Source organism: Antechinus flavipes, chromosome 2 (genome assembly GCF_016432865.1).
Source record: "Antechinus flavipes isolate AdamAnt ecotype Samford, QLD, Australia chromosome 2, AdamAnt_v2, whole genome shotgun sequence".
Taxonomy (NCBI): Eukaryota; Metazoa; Chordata; class Mammalia; order Dasyuromorphia; family Dasyuridae; genus Antechinus; species Antechinus flavipes.
Genome location: NC_067399.1, coordinates 54305519 through 54330423, shown reverse-complemented (window position 1 = coordinate 54330423; position 24905 = coordinate 54305519). Strand labels below are relative to the sequence as shown.

The 24905-nt window shown below is 38.2% G+C and overlaps 1 long non-coding RNA gene across 3 annotated transcripts; it reads right to left on the bottom strand.

Annotated features, from left to right (window-relative positions):
- Window positions 1-2634: 2634 nt before the first annotated feature.
- LOC127552361 (uncharacterized) lies at window positions 2635-20908 on the bottom strand. Of its 3 annotated transcripts, none has more exons than XR_007951342.1 (4): window positions 20829-20908; window positions 9258-9357; window positions 4754-4899; window positions 2635-2680 (listed from the first exon to the last, which is right to left on the bottom strand). It is a non-coding gene; the product is annotated as an uncharacterized LOC127552361 (long non-coding RNA). The 3 variants fall into 3 exon arrangements; XR_007951343.1 differs by having other exon boundaries at window positions 9258-9317; XR_007951341.1 differs by lacking the exon at window positions 20829-20908 and having other exon boundaries at window positions 9258-9539.
- Window positions 20909-24905: the final 3997 nt, after the last annotated feature.

Here is a 24905-nt window from a genome sequence, read left to right as displayed (position 1 = left end):
GAATAAATGGATAAATAAATAAAAGGATAACAATAAATAAATAGAAAAATCAATGAATAAAAAATAGATGAATAGATAGATAAAATGAAGTCCAAATATTGCCAGAACAAAGCAAAATGATAATGGTTATGGAATAATAATAATAGCTAGCATTTATCTAGCACTTTAAGGTTTGCAAAATACTCTATGTGTGTTATCTCATTTGATCTTCACATATACCTGTAAAGGTACTATTATTATTTCCATTTTACAGATGAGGAAATTGAGGCTGTGGTAAAATGACTTGTCCAGAATCACACAGTTAGGAAATAACTGAGACAAAATTTGAACTTACATCAATCTGACTCCAAATCCAATTCAGAGTTCATAATGTGACCTAATGATATCTATTTAAAATATTATTTGAGTTTTTTATGAATCAATGTTATTTCTAAAAAATTATGGACAACCACTTGATCTATGGTCATGCTATGATCATTCTTTTACCATTTTTTGGTTGAGTACTCAAGGATATTTTGAGATCTGCATTTTTCAGCATGTGGACTTATTATTTGCCTGTTAAAAAATATAGAGAGCTTCTGGTGCTCTCATTGTTGGTATTGTGGTATTCTCAACTTTTCTAGTGGGGTTCAGGTAGAATTGGTCTTGAGACAAACCATTAGCCTATATAATATTGTCTTTTTAATTAGAATTTTACTTTTAAGTTTTAAAAATTCATTTAAAATGAATTTGTACAATTGCTAAGCAGTAGGGAACAATTTCAAACTCTAGTCCACTCATACCAAGTCCAGAGCACTGCCCAACACGCCATGCCCACAACACACTCCTATTGCCAGGACAAACTGCAGAGATGGAAATCTCCCCAAAAATGTATACAATATTGTTCTTCAATCTCTTAATCAGCAGTATAGCAATAATGAAGAGCATCCATCTTGATGATGAAAAGCTACCTGTGTGTTCCACAGAGTACAATGCCTCCAACAGAAGATCAATAGTCCTGAACTGGTAACAAAAAAATTCTAGGAAAACATGCTTCAAGAATGGAAAGAAGGGATTATGGAGGGAATTCAGCGTGGTTAGCCTGGAGGAAAAAAAGCTAGGAGATAGTTTAATTACGGTCCATAAATAAATAAAGAATCCTTATAGGATTTTTCACAGCCATTATTTTTTTGCCTCTCCTGCAAGAGGAAATTTAAGTTCCAAGTGAATTCAGCTAAACTCAAGGAAAGACTAAACTTTAAATTCTTTCATTAAAAGGAAAATTGTAGAAACTCAGTCTTTACAAATGGCCTCCAGATCTTGGAAACTTTGGATCTGCTCCTCTCTAATGTGAGGAGTTAGAAGATAAAACGAGAGCACCAATTACAGTTCAAAACCCAACCTCTGCCTTCTCCTGCTTAGGCTCCCTTAGAATTTCCATCAGGACCTTGCTCCCACCAGGAGGAGGAGAACAAGATGTAGCAGAATGCACACTGACTGGCATGAAGCTCTGGCTCAGCCATCAATTCCCTGTGCGATCTTAGTTAAGACCTTTCCTCTCTGGGTCTCAATTTCCCTATTAATAAAATGAAAGAATTGTACTATATCACCATTGAGGAACCTCGAAATTCTGAAATCTTGTGATTCCATCTTACAAGCTTCAAAGAAGTCCTTCTAGTTCCAGAGTGGAGAACATAATCAATAAGATCTCTTTTTATAGCTAGGATTATTTTCCACCAAACTTTAACAGTGGCCATTTGCAGCTTTCCACTTTGAATCCCGGGGGGCGGGGATCCTCATGTTCTTACTGTGTCCCCTTTGGGAAGTTCTTAAGCTTTTATGTGTCATGGATGCCTCTGGCAGTCTGGAGAAGTCTTTGGAATCCTTCTTGGGGTGGTATTTTAAAATGTATAAAATAAATAGTATTGCAAAGAAAATCAATTATATTAAAGTACAAGTTTGATTATATGTGCATATATGTATATATAATACACACATTATACATTTATGTGAATGTATTTGCGTAAATGTGAATGTATTTGTGTGTGTGTGTGTGTGTGTGTGTGTGTTTTACAGACCCCAGGTTGAGACTTTGTCCTTAGGGCTGTCTTCAGGATTTATTGTGAAAAAAAAAAATTCATTCCTGCATATTTCCAAATAAACTCCCTGCAAAATCCCAAGAGAAGCAAAGCTTCAAGAATTAAAAAACCCAATCTAATTAGCAGACAACTAGCTGCCAGGAGAGAACAGAGATCCACAGTGTCCAAGGACCTTAAAAAGCTCACCATTTGTTGCAGAGAATCCACTCCCCTAAGCCCTTTTCTCCCATCCTGCTGGCTTCACTAGGTCTTACCATGTAGATTTGCCCTCCCAACCCTTTAGAGAAAATACAGCAAATACCCAATTCCAAAGGAATAAAGAATCAGCATGCTTCCCACCAACTGTATGGTGCTCCCAAGAGACAGAGCAAACAGGCCAAGGAGCACAAACTCAAAGTGATGCCTCCGGTCAGTCACGGTAATATTTCTGGTGTTGAATTCAACTCCCCCCACAAAGTACCTCCTGCTCCCCCCACCCCCGTTCACATATATCCCCTCGGGTTAGACATTGTTCCAATCTGTGCAAAAGTCAGGTCACCCTATGCACAATACTTACCAATATTCCTTTAGCCCTTGAAACAGCCTTCAAAATCCACAGAACTCTAGAACAAGAAAATACCTGCATAAGAGAATACCAGAGCAAAAAAAAAAAATCTCAGAGTACAGAATGTTGGAGATGGATCCTTAGAAATCACAGAGTCCAGGAGTTCCTAAGGTTTTTTTTTGTTTAATGAACCCCTTTGGTAGTCTGGGCAAGCTTAATATTTCAGTGATGTATTACCTGTATTCATAATTGAATTCATTCAGTTAGATGTAAGTGAAAATTAAAATGAATTATTTTCCTATCCAAGTTCATAAAGCCCTTAAAATCTTTGCCTGGTTTTCTTGGGAGTCTGTGGATTCTGAGGCAACAATTCCTGATCTAGTCCAACTTTCTTATTTTATGGAGCAGAGAACTGTGTCCCATAAGTCTCCTTAGTCAATTTGCCCCAAGTTAACATGGTAAATTACCAACAAGAATGAACCAAAAAATCTCCCAACCAAATGTTTCTTTCTCTATTACCATAACAGTTCTCACAGTCTCCCACTAATTTCTAGTGATTTCCATCAAAGCATATTCCAATCTATTCCTTTATTTGTCATATGGGGCTCATATTTTCTATTCTGAATCCCTCTGTGATACTGAGAATTCTGTCTATCCAAGGAGAGAAAAAGCTATCACTTTTCTTTAAGGCATACTATGATACTTATGATAATAATAATAGTAATAATTATTATAATTTCTATTTAAATAGAACTTTACCAAAATAGAACACTTAGATGCTCTTACTTGACATAGATAAAAGCCCTGTGAGGTATGTAAAGTACAATGTGAGTTTACTTCTCTGAGGAAATCCCTTCTAAAAACTGTTACTTTATCTATGAGGGTATAATACTTAACTGGTCTAATAGGTTTGTTGGAAGAACCAAAGGGTAATAGATAGTGGTAGGATTATAAGTATAGAGCTATGAGAAAACAAATTCAGAAGTCTTCTGATTCAACTCTTTGAGGAAATTGAAGTCCAGGTAAGTTGGGTGAGATGCCTAAGGTACTAAGCATCAGAGTTGAGATTTGAATCTAAGTTGTCTGACCCTGGAGCTAAGACTTGTTCCATTGTACAATATGGACCAAGGGACAATATTATCCAATCTTCTTATCTTACTGATGAGGAACCTGGGAACTGACTTGTACAAGGTCATCCCACAGGTAATCAGCACCAATAGTCATGATTCAATGCAAGGCGCTTTGATTCCAAATGCATACTGTTTCTCCAACAAGAAAATGTGTGTAAGATGCTTTGTAAACCCGAAAGCCATGCTTACATGTGAGCTATCATTCCTATAATCCTTCTTTCACAAATGGAGAATCTGAGGTTCTAAAAAGTTAAGTCAACCAAAGTCACAGAACTAGAACCATTGAAAACAAAATTGAAACTCAAATTAGCTAACTTCTAGCCAGATGTTGTTTGTCCTATTATCTCATTACAAACGTGCTCCAAACCCAACCTTTAAGCATTTTTTTCCATTTAGAAACCTAGCCCCTAGTATACTATTGGACATCGCCAATTTCTAAAAACAACAACAACAAAATAGGTGTTTAATTGGTTCCTTGAGAGAAGTACTAAACCCAAGGAATTTCACTCTCCAAGCCTTACTCGGTCTACCTTTCCCTTGAGCGTTTACAAGGGCTCCACAGGGAAGTCATCCAAATTCCAGAGCTTTTAAATAATCAGATAAAAACAGCCCTGGTGAGTTCAGAGTGTTGGGTCCATGCCCTATATTGCATCCCATTTCCACAAAGCTGACACTTTGGGCTGATAAGACTGCTCTCACCTCTCCTGGCTGCAAGGGTTAATCCCCAGGTCTCTCTGGGGTTCAGTTAATTTACAGCCTGAGACCTTTATCATGTCACACTGACATTGAGGGCTCACATTTCCCACTTAATTACTTGTTCAGCAATCACAGCCCCAAAGAGATAGCTGTGTTTCTGTGTTTAGGTGATGCAGCTGTGAATTGTTTATTTACTTTTCCCTCAGGCAGGGAATGGCGGTAATTTAAAGGTTCAGATCTCTGCTACCCTGACTGGTGCTGGCCAGGCTTAAACACTTCCATATTGCAGCGATGGAATTTCTTACCAAGCTGCCTCCATTCCATTCTTGGGCTCCCTGAGTTCACCAAGCAGGTGTTATTAGTTATGGTCATTTGGTGGCTGTGGCATCTTTATGCGGGTCATGGAGTGGAGCCTCAGCGATGGCCGAAATCTTGGAACAGAGTATCAGAGCTAGAAACACAGCATGTGGGAGAGACCTTAGAACACAGAATGTCAGATGGAAAAAGGCCCTTAGAATATAGGATATCTGAACTGTGAGGAATCTTAGAAATGATCCATTCCAATCTTCTCATTTTAGAGAAATCTCAGGCCAGGAGAAATGCAATTTGTCCAAAGTCACACAGAGAATCAGTGACAATTAGAAGTAGGAACCAGGTGTCCTAACTTTCCAGCCCTCTGGTTTCCAGAGTATCAGGCTTCTAGCCACCTTCATATGCATAATGATGAGTTGGACAATTCATTTATGAATTTATAAAAAAAAAGGAAGAAAAAAGGAAGGAAAGAGAAAGAGAGGAGGGAAGGAGAAAGAAGGTGGGGGAGAGAGAGAGAAAGGAGGAGGATGAGGAAGGAAGGGGAGAAGGAATGAAGGAGCAAAGGAAAGAAGGAAGAAGGAAAGAAAGAAAGAGAAGAGAAAAGAAGGGAAGGAAGGAAGAAAAAGAAGACAAAAGAAGAAAGTAAAAAAGAAGAGAAAAGAAGGAAGAAAGGAAGAAGAAAGGAAAAAAGAAAAAAGAGGAAAAGAAGAGAAGAAAGGAAGAAAGGAAGGAAGGAAGGAAGGAAGGAAGGAAGGAAGGAAGGAAGGAAGGAAGGAAAAAAGAAAGAAACAAAGAAAGAAAGAAAAGGAAGGAAGAAGAAAGAAAAAGAAGAGAAAAGAAGGAAGAAAGGAAGGAAAAAAGAAGGAAGAAAGAAAGAAAGAAAGAAAGAAAGAAAGAAAGAAAGAAAGAAAGAAGAAAGAAAGAAAGAAAGAAAGAAGAAAGAAAAAGAAAGAAAGAAAGAAAGAAAGAAAGAAGGAAGAAAGGAAAAAAGGAAGGAAGGAAGAAAGAAAGAGAAGGAAGGAAAAAAGAAGGAAGAAAGAAAAAAGAAAGTGAGAGGGGGGAGGGAAGGAAGGAAGGAATGAAGGAAGGAAGAAAGGAAGGTGAAAAGAAGAAAGAAAAAGAAGAGAAAAAAGAAATAAAAGAAGGAAGAAAAAGAAAGATGGAAAGAAAGAAAGAAGGAAAGAGAAAGAGAGAAAAAGAAAGAAAGAGAAAGAGAGAAAGAAAGAAAGAGAAAAAGAGAGAGAGATTGCAACAGATGCTAGTATCTCAGTTCTAGGAACAAGTTTTAAACACTTGCCTATTTGGCACGATTTTTTTTTTTTTAATTTAGGGCTGCCACAGTTCAAAACAGCAGCTCACAGCAATTCACAGGCCAAATGGTGTAATTACCACTTAAATTGTCAAATGGTGACCAGATGGCCTTACCTTTCACACCACAGAGTTAATAAGCCTTTAGGTGTGACCTTTCCATATTGTCATCCACCTGCATAGGGCAGAAGATTTGTGAAATTCTAACCAGCAATTAGAGCTGATAATGAGCCTTGAAGGCAGGCCAGCCTTGAACTTCGTGCACTTAGATGTGCCTGGTGCCCAATTAATCACACTGTGCCCACTGGCAAATGGTATGTGTCAGAGCACAAAGGGAGGGCGACTCTAGGCAATCAGACAAACTCCCAAGGACTTCTTTCTTCCAGGGGTCAGGGCACAAAAGGAGCTACCCCACTGTGGATAGGAGGAGCAAAGAAGGACTTCACCATCCCCCCACCCCCTAACCAGCTTCTTTTCGAGGCTGTTTTCTGGAAAGGGTAATCCATAGAGCAGATTATGTGTTTAAACTGGGTGTCGGGGGCAAGGGAGAAGAGAGAGGCTGCCAATCTTACACATTCTCTAGGTGCCAAATCAAAACATAGTACCTCCACTTTCCATTACTGACCTCAGCACATCCATCAGCTTAGGGAAGGGGAAAAAGCCGAACAATTATGTTCCCAGGGAAAAAAGAACCAATAAAAAGTTCATTCACTCCTCTTTTTAGGACTTAGTTGAATAGATTCTGCAGAGTACAAAAACATTTTGACCTATAAGAACTAAGAGATGATATGATATGATTGATTTGAATCAGGAACGCTTGGGTTTGAATCCCACAATCAGGCATTTACTAGCTAGATGAGCCTCAGGGTCTTTATTGTAATAATATAGGTTATTATATCTTTTGTTGCTATTGGGTCATTTAAGTAATGTCCAACTCTTCATAATTTTCTTAGCAAAGATATTGGGAGTAGTTTAACATTTCCTTCTGCAGCTCATTTTATAGATGAAATAACTGAGGGTTCAGTGACTGACTCGGTGACAGGGCTAGTGTCTTTGGCAGGATTTGAACTCTAGAAGATGAAACTTCCTGACTGCAAGCCTGATGCTCTACCCACTGTCCCACCATTATATCTTTACCTGAAATAATATAGCATCAGTTTCTTTATCTGAGAATACCTAGTCAATTAGGCAGAGCAATGGAGAGAGCACTAGGTTTGGAGTCCAAAAGATCTGAATTCAAATCCAGCTTCAAACACTTACTAGCTGTGTGGCCCTGGGCACATCACTTCACCCTTTTTGCCTCAATCTCCTTAACTGTAAAATGGAGGAAATAATAGCATCTACCTCCTAAGATTGTTATAAGAAAATGAGATAGTATTTGTAAAGTTCTTAGCATGGTGCCTGACACAGAGTAGACATTTAATGACTTTAATAAATAGTAGATATTTCCTTCCTTCCTTCCTTCCTTCTTTCTTTTTTTTCCTCTTTTCCCTCCTTCCTTTCTTTTTCTTTCTTCCTTTCTACCTCCTTCCTTCTTTCCTTCTTTCCCTCCATTCTCCTTCCTTCCTTCCTTCTTTTTCTCTTCCTTTCTTCCCTACCTCCCTCCTTCTTTCCTTCTTTCCTTCTTTCCTTCCTCCCTCCCTTCATTTCTTCCTTCCTCTTTTCCTTCCTGCCTTCCTTTATTTTTTCCTTCTTCCTTCATTTCTTCCTTCTTCCTTCCTTCATTTCTTCCTTCTTCCTTCTTTCCTTCCTTCCTTCCTTCTTTCTTTCCTCACATGGTTATTGTGAAGCTCAAATGAGTTAATATAAGTAAGGCACTTTACAAATCTTAAGTGATCTATAACTCATGTTATCTATTCTTTAAAAAAAAAATCTTGAGTTCAAGTTCTTGCTTTGCTACTAACTAACCCAATTTGGACCAGGAAGTCTTGGGTTTAATTCCTACCCTGTGATCATGAGCAAGATATTTCACCTGTGTAAGCCTCAGTTTCTTCTTCTAGAATCAAGGAATGATTAATCGTACTTGTTCAAACTTACTTTAAAGACGATATTTTTAGGAAATTCATTTTATTGTAAATGTAGTGGCATAAAAACCCACAATCTAGCACATAGTCAGTGTTTAATAATGCTTCTTGTAATGGCATTGAATGAATACTGCATCTGGAGCCAGAAAGCCAACTAATAATAATAGTGAGCATTTCTATAGCATTGAAGGGTTTTTCCTGATTACTATCCTAGGAGTTAGGAGCCATTATTATTCCCATTTTACAGATGAAGAAACTGAGACTGAAAAATATTTAATAACTTTCACAGGACCACCTACTAATAAGTATCTGAGACTGGATATTAATTCAGGTGTTCCTGATTCCAGGATTAGTGCTTTATTCACTGAGCCATCTCATTACTCAGTCCTAGTCTCTAATGTGATACTTTTTCCCCATATAATTTACTTAATCTTTTTGGATGTCAACTTCCTTGTCTCTAAGAAGTAGGTAATAATGTCTGTACTTCATATCTACATACTCTGGAAGACTATTGACCCAAAATACTGACTCAAAGATGGAAGGAAGGAAGGAAGGAAGGAAGGAAGGAAGGAAGGAAGGAAGGAAGGAAGGAAGGAAGGAAGGAAGGAAGGAAGGAAGGAAGGAAGGAAGGAAGGAAAGGAAGGAAGGAAAGGAAAGAAAGGGAGGTGGGAAGGGAAGGGAAGGGAAAGAAAAGGAAGGGAAAGGAGGGAAGAAAAAAGAGAGAAGGAAGGGAAGGAAGAGAGAAAGGGAAAAAATAAAAGAGGGGAAGAAGAAAGGAGAAAAAGAGAGAAAGAGGGAAGGAGAGAGAAAAAAAACTATTATGATTTGTCTGGGAAGGTGGGATTATGTGAAGAAAAAAAGACAAGAAGGATTAGAGAAAGGGACAGGCTAACACCTTTCTAACAACACTCCCTCCACCCACACCCACACACAAACACAAACATACCACAGATATTGCTTGCTGGAAGCCCGTTGAAATTTTATTTATTTATTTTTCTCCCAAGGAAAGCACACCATCCCACCATTTGGTTAGCCGACCGTGTTTTATTGCATCCTAAGTCCTCAGCCATAGCAAACACCACAAAGATTTTCCGTGCCGTGTCCATTAAAGTGTTGCCAACCACTCATTAAAAGTTCCAAAGGCTGGTAGGAAGCCTATTCATACCTGGTGCTGAGGTGATGGCACATGGCTTCCTTGTTGGATCATCGCATCCTTTATCAGTGACTGGAGGGGGAAGTCAAGCAGGTAGGTGTGATTTATGGTCCTTCATTCCCAGGGACACAGGACAAAAATGATCCTCTTAGATTTTATTTTATAGTCATGTATCCATAGCACTCTATCTATAGACTCGACCTGATTCTATGCATTCTTTCCATGCTTCTCAGCTCACACTTCCTAGCATTTTCCATTTTACCAAACCTCACAAGAACCCTATGAACTAACGTGTGAACGTATCATTGTCCCCGTTTTCCAGGTGGGAAAACAGAGACCAAAGAAGGGAAGAGATTTGCCCTTTATTACATAGCAAGTAAATGCTGGAGCAAGTTTCATCTCAGTCCTAACACCTACATCGTACTGACTACCTTTCTAAGTATTAATGGAATAACTTAGAGAAAACCCTTACAAATCCTCAGAACAAAACAGATGACTGTGAATGCTATTATGGATATTCTGACACCTATAGGATTTGGCAAATGAAAGAAATCTTTGTCTAACACGTTCATCTTAAAGGAGCAGAAACTAGGTCCCAAAGGGATGAGAAGTAAAGTGATTTTTTTATACTGTGAGTTCGCCATTTCCCTGGTCCCTTGAGTCTCTCCAGATTCATTTTAGGCAATGTGCTCTCCCTCTAAAAATGTCATCTGGGTTAAGGAAGACCTATGTTTCAAATCTTCCTGGACTTCAGTTTCACCATCTGTAATAATAAAGGGTCTTGGACTAAAATGTTTCTTGGGTATTATCTAGTACTGATATTTTGGGTTCTGAGGTCACTCAGTCAGTCAAGCATATATTAAGTGCCTATTATGTGTCAGACAGTGTGTTAAATGCTAGCTAGACAAACTAGGCAAAAACAGTCCTTGACCTTATGTAATGGCAAAGACAACACGCCTATGAGTATGGGTCAATAAGATATGGACAAGATGAAGTGGAGAAAACCAACACAGGGGAGAGACTAGCTTTGACGTTCTTTGGAAGGGATTTTTCACTGGAGCCCAGTGTTTATTGAGAGACTTCAGGGGAAATCTATCAACTTGAAGGAGGAAAAAAAATTATATCCTTATTTCCACTAGTCTTTAACTGAAATTTAATATTTCCTTTGATTAAGAATTTTTAAAAGTAATTCTGAGAAGGGTTCTGTAGGCTTCCCCAGATTGTCAAAGGGGCTCATGATCCAGAAAAATTAGGGAATCTTGTTCTAAAGGTTCTGACATTCTATGTTCTCAGTACCTTTATCACTTGGTATTTTGCATTTTAAAATCCAACCAGGATATTCTGTGTTCTAAGATCCCCTTCAGTGAATGCTGAATCAGGCCTTCCAGTCCAGAGATACTAAGGATAGAACAGTAAAAGTTTTCCCAACACCAATTTCTAGACAACAAATAAAAAACAGAGGATGGGAGAGAATTGCCGGAAACATTCCCCACATGGCAGGAATTCACCCGTGTCATTTCCCACTTTCACCTTGGCCGCTTGGTGTTCGGGGATCTCCCTTTGGACCTACATCCCAGCTAGTAAAGGCCAGGATATGCTGAGATGCCAACAGAGGGGTGGGGGAGAGGGAGAAGGGGAGACTAGCCGCTTATTATAATAAGATGTGCTTATTGAGCGCCAGAAGAGAATATTGTAGTCAGATACTGTGTGATCGCTTTGCTTTTTGCCCAAACTTGCTAGCTCATCATCTGGAAGGCTTTGAAACCTTTTGGACACAGTTTACAGGACACATCCTGTTCTGGCGAGATAAGAAAGAATCCCTAGTTTCTCACCACTGAGCAACCCTTTGGGGAAACGAGCTGGCAGCAAGCTCATAGGAATGTGTGAGCAAGAAGCCAAAAGCTGAAACAGGCTGCCAGGAGGGGAGTCTGAGGTAGGACCCACTTGAGCTCCATCTGCTCCCCAATGAACCTTGACACACTTCAGGGCTCAGTTCTCCTTTCAGATGGGGGGAGAGGAGGGGAACTGGTAGGGGGAATATCACTCACCTGTGACCTTTTTGAAGGGCTTGCCAAAACAAACATTTACACCAGAAGTTCTTAGCCTGGGTTCCCTGAATTTGTGAGATGTTTTGTAAAACAAATATTTCTTGATGACTATATTTCAATAGAATTGCTCTTTTTTTTTATTTTGTGCATCTAAAAACATGATTCTGGAAAGGTGTCCATGGGCTTCACCAGCCTGTCAAAGGGGTTCCATGACAGAAAAGAGGTTAAGAATCTCTGGTTTCTTTGGACATGGTCAGTCTTTAATACCAGGATGAGATGTTGGATTGAGCTATAAACCAATCTTATTCTCATTAGCCACCAACAGATCCTAAACCAAGCCCCAATTGGTCATTGTTTGGGTACTGATTTTCTCAGACTGAATGTAAATCACAATAATCTTTTCTTTGGCCAGAAAATCTGAGGGTCTTTCCCTCCCAGATTTTATTTATTTATTTAGATTGGGGTGGGGGGAACTAGGTAAAAGAGATTTTTGGCTGCTCACTGAATGGGTGCTATGTCAGTCAAACTTGGACCTGTTGATAGACCTTAGTTTAAAAAGGTCAAGATCTCCCACTGCATCCAGGGCCATCTCCAATTGTCCTAATCTACAATTGGCCACTGGACTTAGATGACTCTAGAGGGTAAGGGAGGGAGATGACCTGCAAAGCCCCCCCTCACTTATATCCAATTCCCTTGCATGTCATGGTATCACCTCCCTGATGTCATGGTCTGCTTCAAGATTGAAGGACAAAACAATATAGGTCTAGGCTGACTTGAGTATTATAACATGAAATGTGCTGAGTGATTCAAGGGAGAATTCTGTTGGGATCAATTCTCCAATACTTGCTACTTATGTATGTCATCCTGAGCAAGTCAACGTCACCATCATGAGACTCAGTCCATTTATGTGAGTCTAGTCCTCTGGGGAGTCTGTGAGAAAGTCTGATCTAATTCATCTCAAGAAGAGTTATTGTGGAGGAAAGCATTTTGTAAAATAGATGTAATACTTAAGAAAGAGGATTCTACTACATTACAGAAACTTTGATTTAGAGTGATAAGGGATTATAGAGAGCATTTAGTCCAGTCCCCATTAAAATGTAATCTCCTGAGACTTCCGGTTAAGATGGCGGAGAGGAGGCTCACAGTTGCATAAGCTCCGCGCTTTCTCTCACTATCCACTTCATTACAAGCCTCTGAATCAATGCTTGACTGAAAAAAACCCACAAATAGTTACCAAGAGAAGCCATCCTTGAGATCCGCCAAGAAAGGTCTGTTTTTACTGGAGGGCTGGGGCGGTTTTAGATCGGGCGCAGGCGGCGGGCAGCAGCAGTGAGAGCAAGGGAGCAGACTGGAGAGGGGGTGGAGAGTGATCGTAGCCGTTCTGCGGGGAGAGCTTCGCTACAGGTTTGGATAATTTCCTCCGGCAGCAAGTCAACAGCCCAGCAGAGAAGCTAAAAACACCGGGGCTGAAGAACACAACTGCAAACAGCTGGAGTCTCTCAGGACCTGCCCCCCCCCCCCTTCCCCCCTCTCAGTGACTCAGCACGCTTTGGGATCTCAGAGCGCAGGCGCAGCACAGTCCTGCTAGTGCCTCACTGCTGCCACCTGCAGTCTGTAGAGGAAGCTCGATAACACACCCAGCCCCCCCCCCCCAAAGAAAGACTCCAGTTTTTTCTGTTTTTCTTTGGTAGTTTGTCTCTGATTAATAGACAGAATGAGCAAGAAGCTGAAGAGGACTTTAACCCTTGACAGCTTCTATACAGATAGAGAGCAGACTCTAAATCCTGAGGAGACTAAAAACAGGCAGTCCCCAGGTGATTCCCCAAAGGAGGAAATCATCTGTTCCTCAGCACAGATGAACCTCATAGAAGTGATTAAAAAGGCTCTCACAAGGGAGCTAGAAGAAAAATGGGAAAAGAGCCTTGGAGAAAGTTAAAGAGAGAGTGGATAAAGAAGTAAAATCCTTGAAAAATAGGATTAGAGAACTGGAAACAGAAAACAGCTCTCTAAAAAACAAAATTGGCGAAATGGAAAAAAATTCCACAGAACAAAAGAACTCAATTGGACAATTAGAGAAAGATTTTAAAAAAGTGAGTGAAGAGAATACTTCACTGAAAATCAGAATTGAACAAGTGGAATTGAATGACTCGAGGAGACAAGAAGAATCAGTCAAGCAAATCCAAAAAAATCAAACAATGGAGAAAAATGTGAAATACCTTCTGGGGAAGACAACAGACCTGGAAAACAGATCCAGGAGAGACAATCTGAGAATCATTGGACTCCCAGAAAAACATGATGAAAAAAAGAGCCTGGACACTGTCTTCCAGGAAATTATCAAAGAGAACTGCCCAGAAGTCATAGGAACAGAGGAAAAAATAAACATTGAAAGGATTCATCGATCACCCACTGAAAGGGATCCTAAAATCAAAACACCAAGGAATATAGTGGCCAAATGCCAGAACCCTCAGGTGAAAGAAAAAATATTGCAAGCGGCTAGAAAAACCCAATTCAAGTATCAAGGAGCCACAATAAGGATCACCCAGGATCTGGCAGCATCCACATTAAAAGATCGAAGGGCCTGGAATATGATATTCCGAAAGGCTAAGGAACTTGGTATGCAACCAAAAATAACTTACCCAGCGAGAATGAGCATCTTTTTCCAGGGAAGAAGATGGACATTCAACGAAGTAAGCGAATTTCATCTATTTCTGATGAAAAAACCAGAACTTAACAAAAAGTTTGATCTACAAATATAGAACTCAAGAGAAATCTAAAAAGGTAAAGATTAATCTTGGGAACTATATTTTGACTATATAGATGTATAAAGAATACATGTATACCTTGTTCTAGAAATTGATGTGGAAAGGACATTGTACCAGAAAAAGGGTAAAGTGGGGGTAGTACATCTCATGAAGAGGCATAGGAAACCTATTATATCTGAGAGAAAGAATGGAGGGGGATGAATATAGTGGGTATCTTACTGCCTTCAGAATTGGCTTTAAGTGAAAAATCTTAAGACATATTCAATCTATGGTGAAACTTCTCCCATCTCATTGAAAAGTGAGAAGGGAAAAGTGGAAAGGGAAGGAATAAGCTAAGGGAAGGGAATACGGGAACTGGGAGGGAAAGGGGTAAGATAGGGGGAGGAACTCTAATTAGGGGGGAGGGATACTAAAAAGGGAGGGCTGTGAGAAGCAAGGGGTGCTCACAAGCTTAATACTTGGAAGGGGGGGAAAGGGGAAAGAAGGGAGGAAAGCAAAAACCGGGTTAACAAGATGGCAAGTAATACAGAATTGGTCATTCTAACCATAAACGTGAACGGGGTAAACTCCCCCATAAAGAGGAAGCGGTTAGCAGAATGGATTAAAAGCCAGAATCCTACAATATGTTGTTTACAGGAAACACACCTGAAGCGGGGAGATACATGCAGGTTAAAGGTAAAAGGTTGGAGCAAAATCTACTATGCTTCAGGTGAAGTCAAAAAAGCAGGGGTAGCCATCCTGATCTCAGATCAAGCTAAAGCAAAAATTGACCTAATTAAAAGAGATAAGGAAGGACACTATATCTTGCTAAAGGGTAGCATGGATAATGAAGCACTATCTATATTAAACATATATGCACCAAGTGGGGTAGCATCTAAATTCTTAAAAGAGAAACTAAGAGAGCTGCAAGAAGAAATAGACAGTAAAACTATAATAGTGGGAGATCTTAACCTTGCACTCTCAGAATTAGATAAATCAAACCAGAAAATAAATAAGAAAGAAGTCAAAGAGGTAAACAGAATACTAGAAAAGCTAGATATGATAGATCTCTGGAGAAAATGTAATGGAGACAGAAAGGAATACACTTTCTTTTCAGCAGTTCATGGAACCTATACAAAAATTGACCATATATTAGGACATAAAAACCTCAAACTCAAATGTAGTAAGGCAGAAATAGTAAATGCATCCTTTTCAGACCACGATGCAATGAAAATTACATTCAACAAAAAAGCAGGGGGAAGTAGACCAAAAAATAATTGGAAACTAAATAATCTCATACTAAAGAATGATTGGGTAAAACAGCAAATCATAGACATAATTAATAACTTCACCCAAGAAAACGATAATAATGAGACATCATACCAAAATGTATGGGATGCAGCCAAAGCGGTAATAAGGGGAAATTTCATATCTCTAGAGGCCTATTTGTATAAAATAGAGAAAGAGAAGGTCAATGAATTGGGTTTGCAATTAAAAATGCTAGAAAAGGAACAAATTAAAAACCCCCAGTCAAACACTAAACTTGAAATTCTAAAAGTAAAAGGTGAGATCAATAAAATTGAAAGTAAAAAAACTATTGAATTGATTAATAAAACTAAGAGTTGGTTCTATGAAAAAACCAACAAAATAGACAAACCCTTAGTAAATCTGATTAAAAAAAGGAAAGAGGAAAATCAAATTGTTAGTCTTAAAAATGAAAAGGGAGAACTCACCACTAACGAAGAGGAAATTAGAGCAATAATTAGGAGTTACTTTGCCCAACTTTATGCCAATAAATTCGACAACTTAAATGAAATAGAAAAATACCTCCAAAAATACAGCTTGCCCAAACTAACAGAGGAAGAAGTAAATATCCTAAACAGTCCCATCTCAGAAAAAGAAATAGAACAAACTATCAATCAACTCCCTAAGAAAAAATCCCCAGGACCAGATGGATTTACATGTGAATTCTACCAAACATTTAAAGAACAATTAACTCCAATGTTATATAAACTATTTGAAAAAATAGGGATTGAAGGAGTCCTACCAAACTCCTTTTATGACACAGATATGGTACTGATACCTAAACCAGGTAGGCTGAAAACAGAGAAAGAAAATTATAGACCAATCTCCCTAATGAATATTGATGCTAAAATCTTAAATAAAATATTAGCAAAAAGATTACAGAAAATTGTCACCAGGATAATACACTATGACCAAGTAGGATTTATACCAGGAATGCAGGGCTGGTTCAATATTAGGAAAACTATTAACATAATTGACTATATCAATAACCAAACAAACAAAAACCACATGATCATCTCAATAGATGCAGAAAAAGCATTTGATAAAATCCAACATCCATTCCTAATAAAAACACTTGAGAGCATAGGAATAAATGGACTTTTCCTTAAAATAGTCAGGAGCATATATTTAAAACCATCAGTAAGCATCATATGCAATGGGGAAAAACTGGAACCTTTCCCAGTAAGATCTGGAGTGAAGCAAGGTTGCCCACTATCACCATTATTATTTAATATCGTATTAGAAACACTAGCCTCGGCAATAAGAGTCGAGAAAGATATAAAAGGAATTAGAGTAGGCAATGAGGAAACCAAACTATCACTCTTTGCAGATGATATGATGGTATACCTAGAGAACCCCAGAGATTCTACCAAAAAGCTATTGGAAATAATTCATAATTTTAGCAAAGTAGCTGGCTACAAAATAAATCCCCATAAATCCTCAGCATTTTTATACATCACCAACAAAACCCAACAGCAAGAGATACAAAGAGAAATTCCATTCAGAATAACTGTTGATACCATAAAATATTTGGGAATCTATCTACCAAAGGAAAGTCAGGAATTATATGAGCAAAATTATAAAAAAGTCTCCACACAAATAAAGTCAGACTTAAATAATTGGAAAAATATTAAGTGCTCTTGGATCGGCCGAGCGAACATAATAAAGATGACAATACTCCCTAAACTAATCTATTTATTTAGTGCTATACCAGACTTCCAAGAAAATATTTTATTGATCTAGAAAAAATAACAACAAAATTCATATGGAACAATAAAAAGTCGAGAATCTCAAGGGAATTAATGAAAAAAAAATCAAATGAAGGTGGCCTAGCTGTACCTGATCTAAAATTATATTATAAAGCAGCAGTCACCAAAACCATTTGGTATTGGCTAAGAAATAGATTAGTGGATCAGTGGAAAAGACTAGGCTCACAAGACAGAATAGTCAACTATAGCAATCTAGTGTTTGACAAACCCAAAGCCCCTAACTTCTGGGAAAAGAATTCATTATTTGACAAAAACTGCTGGGATAATTGGAAATTAGTATGGCAGAAATTAGGCATGGACCCACACTTAACACCATATACCAAGATAAGATCAAAATGGGTCTATGACCTAGGCATAAAGAACGAGACTATAAATAAATTAGAGGAACATAGAATAGTTTATCTCTCAGACTTGTGGAGGAGAAAGAAATTTGTGACCAAAGATGAACTAGAGACCATTACTGATCACAGAATAGAAAATTTCGATTACATCAAATTAAAAAGCCTTTGTACAAATAAAACTAATGCAAACAAGATTAGAAGGGAAGCGACAAACTGGGAAAACATTTTCACAGTTAAAGGTTCTGATAAAGGCCTCATTTCCAAAATATATAGAGAACTGACTCAAATTTATAAGAAATCAAGCCATTCTCCAATTGATAAATGGTCAAAGGATATGAACAGACAATTTTCAGAGGATGAGATTGAAACTATTACCACTCATATGAAAGAGTGTTCCAAATCATTATTGATCAGAGAAATGCAAATTAAGACAACTCTGAGATACCACTACACACCTGTCAGATTGGCTAAGATGACAGGAAAAAATAATGATGAATGCTGGAGGGGATGCGGGAAAACTGGGACACTAATGCATTGTTGGTGGAGTTGTGAACGAATCCAACCATTCTGGAGAGCAATCTGGAATTATGCCCAAAAAATTATCAAAATGTGCATATCCTTTGATCCAGCAGTGTTTCTATTGGGCTTATATCCCAAAGAAATACTAAAGAAGGGAAAGGGACCTGTATGTGCCAAAATGTTTGTAGCAGCCCTGTTTGTAGTGGCTAGAAACTGGAAAATGAATGGATGCCCATCAATTGGAGAATGGCTGGGTAAATTGTGGTATATGAATGTTATGGGATATTATTGTTCTGTAAGAAATGACCAGCAGGATGAATACAGAGAGGCTTGGAGAGACCTACATGAACTGATGCTAAGTGAAATGAGCAGAACCAGGAGATCATTATACACTTCGACAACGATATTGTATGAGGACATATTTTGATGGAAGTGGATTTCTTTGACAAAGAGACCTGAGTTTCAATTGATAAATGACGGACAAAAGCAGCTACACCCAAAGAAAGAACACTGGGAAACGAATGTGAACTATCTGCATTTTTGTTTCTCTTCCCGGATTATTTATACCTTCTGAATCCAATTCTCCCTATGCAACAAGAGAACTGTTCGGTTCTGCAAACATATATTGTATCTAGGATATACTGCAACATATCCAACATATAAAGGACTGCTTGCCATCTAGGGGAGGGGGTGGAGGGAGGGAGGGGAAAAAAAAATCGGAACAGAAATGAGTGTAAATATAATGTAATTATTAAATAAAAAAATTAAAAAAAAAAAAAATGTAATCTCCTTGTAGCCAAGGGCTATCTTGTTTGGTTGTATTTGTATACCCAGGATTTAAAAGCTTTCCTGACACATAAAGTTTAATAAGTGATCTATCAGCTTATCTGCCTATATATCCATCCATCTATATACCTATCTATTCATCCATCCATCTATTCCTCTGCCTGCTATCTTTTTTTCTTTCTACCATTATAGGAAAATAAGCACCAGAAATTTTAAATAACTTGCTTAGTGTTACACAGAAAAAAATGGAATTATTTAGAATTTAATTAGAATTCATACTCAAAGAGCCCAATTCCAAAGCCCATCCTCAACATAGTCTAACAAAAATTCATTAGAGTCAACATTTATTGAGTACCAATTAGAGACTGTGACAGAAGGGGAATAGGAACATGATCTACAGTTAACTTGATAACAAGGTGAGGAATCTCCTTCGATCAATGTAGGTCAGCCCCTTTTCTACAATTTACAGTCTTAGAGGAAAGTTGCAAGTTGACAAGGTCACAGAGCCAGTATGGGTCAGAGGTGGCACTTGACCTCAGGTTTTCCTGACTTTGATGGCACTTCTCTAGCCACTATCATGGCCATCTTTCTGAATGCAAAATCAAAAGATTAATAAATCCTCAAAAATTTTAGCATCTAATAGAGACAAATACAGACCAAAGAGTTGAATAAGATGTACAGCAAGGAACAAAAAGGTTTATGTAAATTCTGAAAGGGAAGGATGAAAATCAACTCTCATTGAGCAAATAAAGGAAAACCTGTATCCTCCCAGTAATGGATGGGAATAGAAATGAGAGAAGTGATGTCAGACACTGGTAATATTGTGAGGAAAGAGGAAAAAAGAGAGAAGGGAGGTAAGAGGAGAAGAGAAGAAAGGGCGTGTTAGCAGAAGGGAGAGTTGTTCAGTCTGGCTAAAACAAGTACAAAATCAATAAAAAAAAAACATTCCATTATTATAATAGAGAAGCTAAATGAGCCACAAAGTTAGGGAAATAATGATCATTCAAGGTAGAAGCTAGATAAATAGACTCTGTGTTTCTCTGATTTCCCTCTTTTCTCTCCACTTGTTTGTGACTTACTGACTAATTAACAACAATGAGAGAATAAGAAGGGAATTTGTTTCTACTTATTGTTGTTTGTCCTCCATTCTCAAAGAGGATCATGACATCGAGAAAGTGAGGCTATAGTAAGCAAATGAATTGGATGGAAGTGAGGGAGGGCTGTGCAAAGTCACCAGTCTCACTTTCTTCTCCAGAACCATCTGTGTTCAGTGACAAGATATAGATCAGGAGGACTGGAGATAGTGTAATTATCAAGATACTGTCAAATGCCTTTCTTAGAGATTCCATGTGATCTGTTTGGAAGTACTTCTTCAAAAGTTCCTAAAGACCTGGTAATTGTTTATGTAGCTCTCTAATGAAGTGTGAAGAGTTCTAATAGCCATCACTTAATGTCTACTGGATGGCCAGTTTTTTATCTGATACTGAATAGTTTTGAAAAAACAGAGAAAAGAGAGTCAAAAGAAGTTAGGTCTGCTTTTAAAAAAAACAGTACAACTAACACCTTATCATTCCCAAAAGTATATTGAGCATTTAATATAGAACTTTGAGGTAAATGTAATAATTTTGAATGTGCCATTTCATATAGGAAAATTTCATAAGAGGAAAGACATCATCTCAATCTTCCTTGGGCCATCCAATTTGACTCTCAAAAGGCTTTTTAAGTTCTAAAAGGCAAATCAAGTTTTTTTATTAATTATATAATTGGAGTCATAACTAATTTGTGAAATTTGTTAATTCCTGAGATGTAAATATTCACTCTAAAATTTTAACAATCAGCTCTCCCAAGCCTCTCTATTCAGCTCCATCCAGCATGCCCTTGCTTAGAGGTCATCTGAGTTCTTGAAAGTATAACACTTAAGGACTAACAAAAGCAGGGTGTGTGATATCAGAATGAAGGCCAGTCAAGTCAAGTGTGGAAAGGATCATCACTAGAGGGATAGATCCCAAAATTTATTTTTTCTGACCATAGTTACTCAGAAAACCATCTCCATGGGAAAGAGGGGGGTTTCTACCTGCATCATTCCAGGAAGTGTTCACATGGTGACATCACTGGTCTTTCAGCATATATAGAACTACATTGAAAGAGAGGGATAAATACTTTAATTATCCATTTGAATTTCCTAGTGTGGACATAATACAAAGTTCCATCTTTGGCATACATAATCCTTCAGTGCAGTTCACATACTCAAACAATAATGACCCATGACTATTACATTTATTTTTTGGTTCAGATCTATTAAGAAAATATCCTCTACAAATTCAGATTAACAATTCTTCTACAATCAAAGTTTTAGAGAAGTACCATCTTAGTGCAGTGCCAGGGATATAGTAAGGACTTCTTAAAACCTGATTGATTGATTGACTAGTTTTGTCCAGATCACTAAAATCCGGTTACTTGTCCAGAATCATGATGTCACAATGTGTTTCACCAGAAGAATTTACACTCAGGTCTTCCTGACTCTAAGGACTGCTCTATCTTAGCATGTCAAGCTCATGTAGAACAATCATTAGTCTTTTTTTTGTGGTTCTTCCCCATCAAGCATCCAAACAAAATAGTAAAAAAAGAAACTTACCCAGCATATGGTGACATCTTGAAGGCAGAGTGGTCAATTTTTGGAGACAATCACAGAAGGATGTAAATCTTATAGTAGCAGGTGGGTGGGGCAGGAGAGGAGGGAGAAAGAGATGGAAAAAGATCGAGGAGCAGGGAAAAGATAAAGAGACAGAGGAAGAGAAAGAAAGAGAGAGAGGGATGGGGAAAGGAAGTAGAGAGGACTGGAGAGAAAGGGAAATAGAAAGAGAGGAGAGAGAGAGAGAGGGAGAGGAAGACAGACAGAAAGACAGATAGAAACAGAGAGGGGCAGACAGAAACAGAGAGACAGAGAGAAGAAAGATAAAGAAAAGGAAAAGACAGGGTGAGGGAGAAAGAAAGAGAAAGAAAGAGAGGGATCGAGGAAAAAGGGGGAGACAATAACGGTGAAGAGAGAAAAAAGGAAATGAGGGGAGAGAGAGGGAGGAGTGTTGAGAAAGGGGCATAGAGAGAGAGGAGAGAGGGAGATGGAGACAAAAAACAGAGACAAAAAGACAGAGAAAAAAGAGAGGGGGAGAAAGAAAGAGGGAGGGGGGGAGAGAGAGAGAGAGACAGAGAGAGACAGAGAGAGACAGAGAGACAGAGATGGACAGAGGGAGGAGACAGACAGAAAGAAAAAGAGAGAGAGAGAGAGAGAGAGAGAGAGAGAGAGAGAGAGAGAGAGAAAGACTATTTTAAGAATCTTGGGAGAAATCATTTCATGAATATTAGAGAGCTTTTCTCCCAAAGGAAAAACACAAATTTTCATCCATTCTCCTTCCCAGACTGATGTTTTTAAATGATGGATTATGGGAATATATAAGAAACGATTATTTTTGTTTGTTTTTCATTTCAATTACTATCAAATACAAGCAAACTTTAAAAGATTTTTTTGGTTTCATTTAAAAAAAAAAGAAAAGGATAATTGTAACTTCCAAATTTAGATGATTTAGATAAGTCATTTCTCTAATCCTCAGTAAAATTTACATAATTTAGAGGTGAAGGAGATCTTTTCAGAGATATCTTTTTTGTATAGATGAGAAAAGTATTGATAAAATGTGATAACAAAAAATAGGGTTGAGAGTGAGAGAAATAAGAGAGGAAATTTAAATCAGATCTTACAACACCATATACTGCTCTTTCTATTACACTTCACTACTTATATGGGACATCACTGCTCTAAATGATCTGAAAGACTCTTTCAACTCTAAATATTAAAATGTTTTTATGACTCACTAGTGGCAAGGGAAAAAATTACCAAAACCAGATGATTATTTATTAAAAAATTTTTTCTTCAACAGAGAAAGCTGCAATTTAGTTCATTCCCAAGGAGAATTGTAAGGACCTTCATTCTGATTAAGAAATCTGGCATTTTTCTCTTAAGACACTCATTTCTACTTTTATGTCTTTTTTTTTACCACTAAGTCTGTTCAATAAGGTTTAATCATGAGCTCTGTGCCACGAACATATACCAGTTCCTTTCAGTGTTGACCATAGATGCCAGTGACAAAAGAACCTGAATCTATGAGTCCCCAAGAAGAATTGAGACAGTGCTTTAACATGTCTTTCTTCTCCTCCAGAAATTTCCTTTTATGAGCAGTAGGGAGGGAGTTAGATGAGGCAAGAACATGGCAGCTCCCTCTTCAATCCTACCTTGGAACACCTTGAGATCACAAGACTGAGAGTTAAAATTGACCACAGAGATCATGTTATCCAATCTCCTTTTATAAATGAGAAAAAGTCAGGCTAAGAGAGGTTAAGCTACCCAAGATAAGTGTGGTCTTAGCCAGCCTTGGAGAACCCTAGGCTAAGGGTCATTTTATCTGTCTGGACAATGAGCAGAACTTCATGGTGCAGAATTGTCCCAAGATTATATAGGTAAATATCCTGCCAATTATCAATTGTTAGATGTTTATTATCTACTAGGCAGTGTACTAAGGGCTTTCATGCCTCAGAATGTAATGGAGGGCATAAGTTATAAGTTTAAAAATTCAAGTTAAAAATCAGAAGTCAAATTGAAGAATCAAATCTCAGCTTTGCTATCTCTATGGGATAGCTAGGTGATATAGTGGATAAAGGGCCTGGAGTTAGGAGGACTAATCTTCCTGAGTTCAAATCCAGTCCCAGACACTTACTATGTGGTCATCCTGTTTGCCTCAGTTTCCTCATCTGTAAAATAAACTGGAGAAGAAATGGCAAACCATTGCAATGTCTTTGCCAACCAGCTGTATGACCCTGGGCAAATCACTTAACCCTATTTGTCTCAGTTTCTTCATCTGTAAAATGAGCTGGAGAGGAATGGCAAAATACTCTAGTAAGCCAAAAAAATCCCAAATGGGGTCACAAACAGGAAATGACTGAATTTAAAAGAGCTTGGGAAAGTGGCTTATGTTGTCTGGGCCTCACAGCTTCTCTGACTCAGGATTCAAAAAGAATAATCAAATAAACAAATAAATATGAGAAATAAAGTCCTACATGAAACCCTTAGCATTTAATAGAGTAGAACCAAGTGAATTAACCAATGATAAAAGAACACTGAATGTTTTTGCTCATGATAAACCTTTTGTGGTCTTCCCGTTCTGCTATCATGCCATCTTTTTTGGAAGAAAGGGGCCCAGGCTAAGTTATTCTTTCTGACCCTCTGGACTCTGAAAACAGAGAATCATACAAGTAGCAAGTGGTAGAGCTAAGATTTGAACCTAAAATTCTTTAACTCAAGCTTTAGAGCAATCTGAGAACACAGTTGTTTGATCAGAGGAGGCAGCACAAAAGAAGGTTCCATAGGATGGACATATCATGGATAGGTCTATGTAGCCATCTACATTGAAGTTATCATCTGAGGAGATTTCTAGTGTGGAGGGAATCCCATGGCTAAGCTAATCAGATCTAGCAAAAGTATCAGAGCTAAAGCTAGAAATTACTTTCCCCAGGGAAAATTCAGTCCAGATAGGAGAGGGATTCAAAGGATGGTTCCCCATGGGTACAGTCACACAGAACGAGATGAGCCTGCCACCTCAGAGTCTGGCTGGCATATCTCAAAGCTTAACTGGCTATATCTGACTCTCCAAATCCTAGAAAGAGGTAACATAAGATGGGAAGAGAGTGCTGTATGATGATAGAATCATAAGCTTAGTGGTCAACTGTGATCCTTTGAAAGACTTGATGACAATCGAGTGGAAGAATGCTTCAAGGGAAAAGAAACCTTCCACCATCCACCATCAACACCATCACAGCAATTCCCATCGATACCCTGAGACAAAATTCTGATTATCTAATCCCAGTTGCAGCTCTAGGTTTTACCAAGCTAGAAAGTTTTCAAATATGATGGTGAATTTCATGGAAGTCAAGAAAAGTCAACAAGCATTTATTAAGCACCTACTATGTATCAGAAGTAAATTAAACATCAAAAATACCCAAAAAAGGCAAAAGGGTCCCTGTTCTCAAGAAGCATACAGTCTAATAGAGATGATGGGTAAACAACTATGTATGAATCAGACATATCTGCATGAGATCTCAGAGA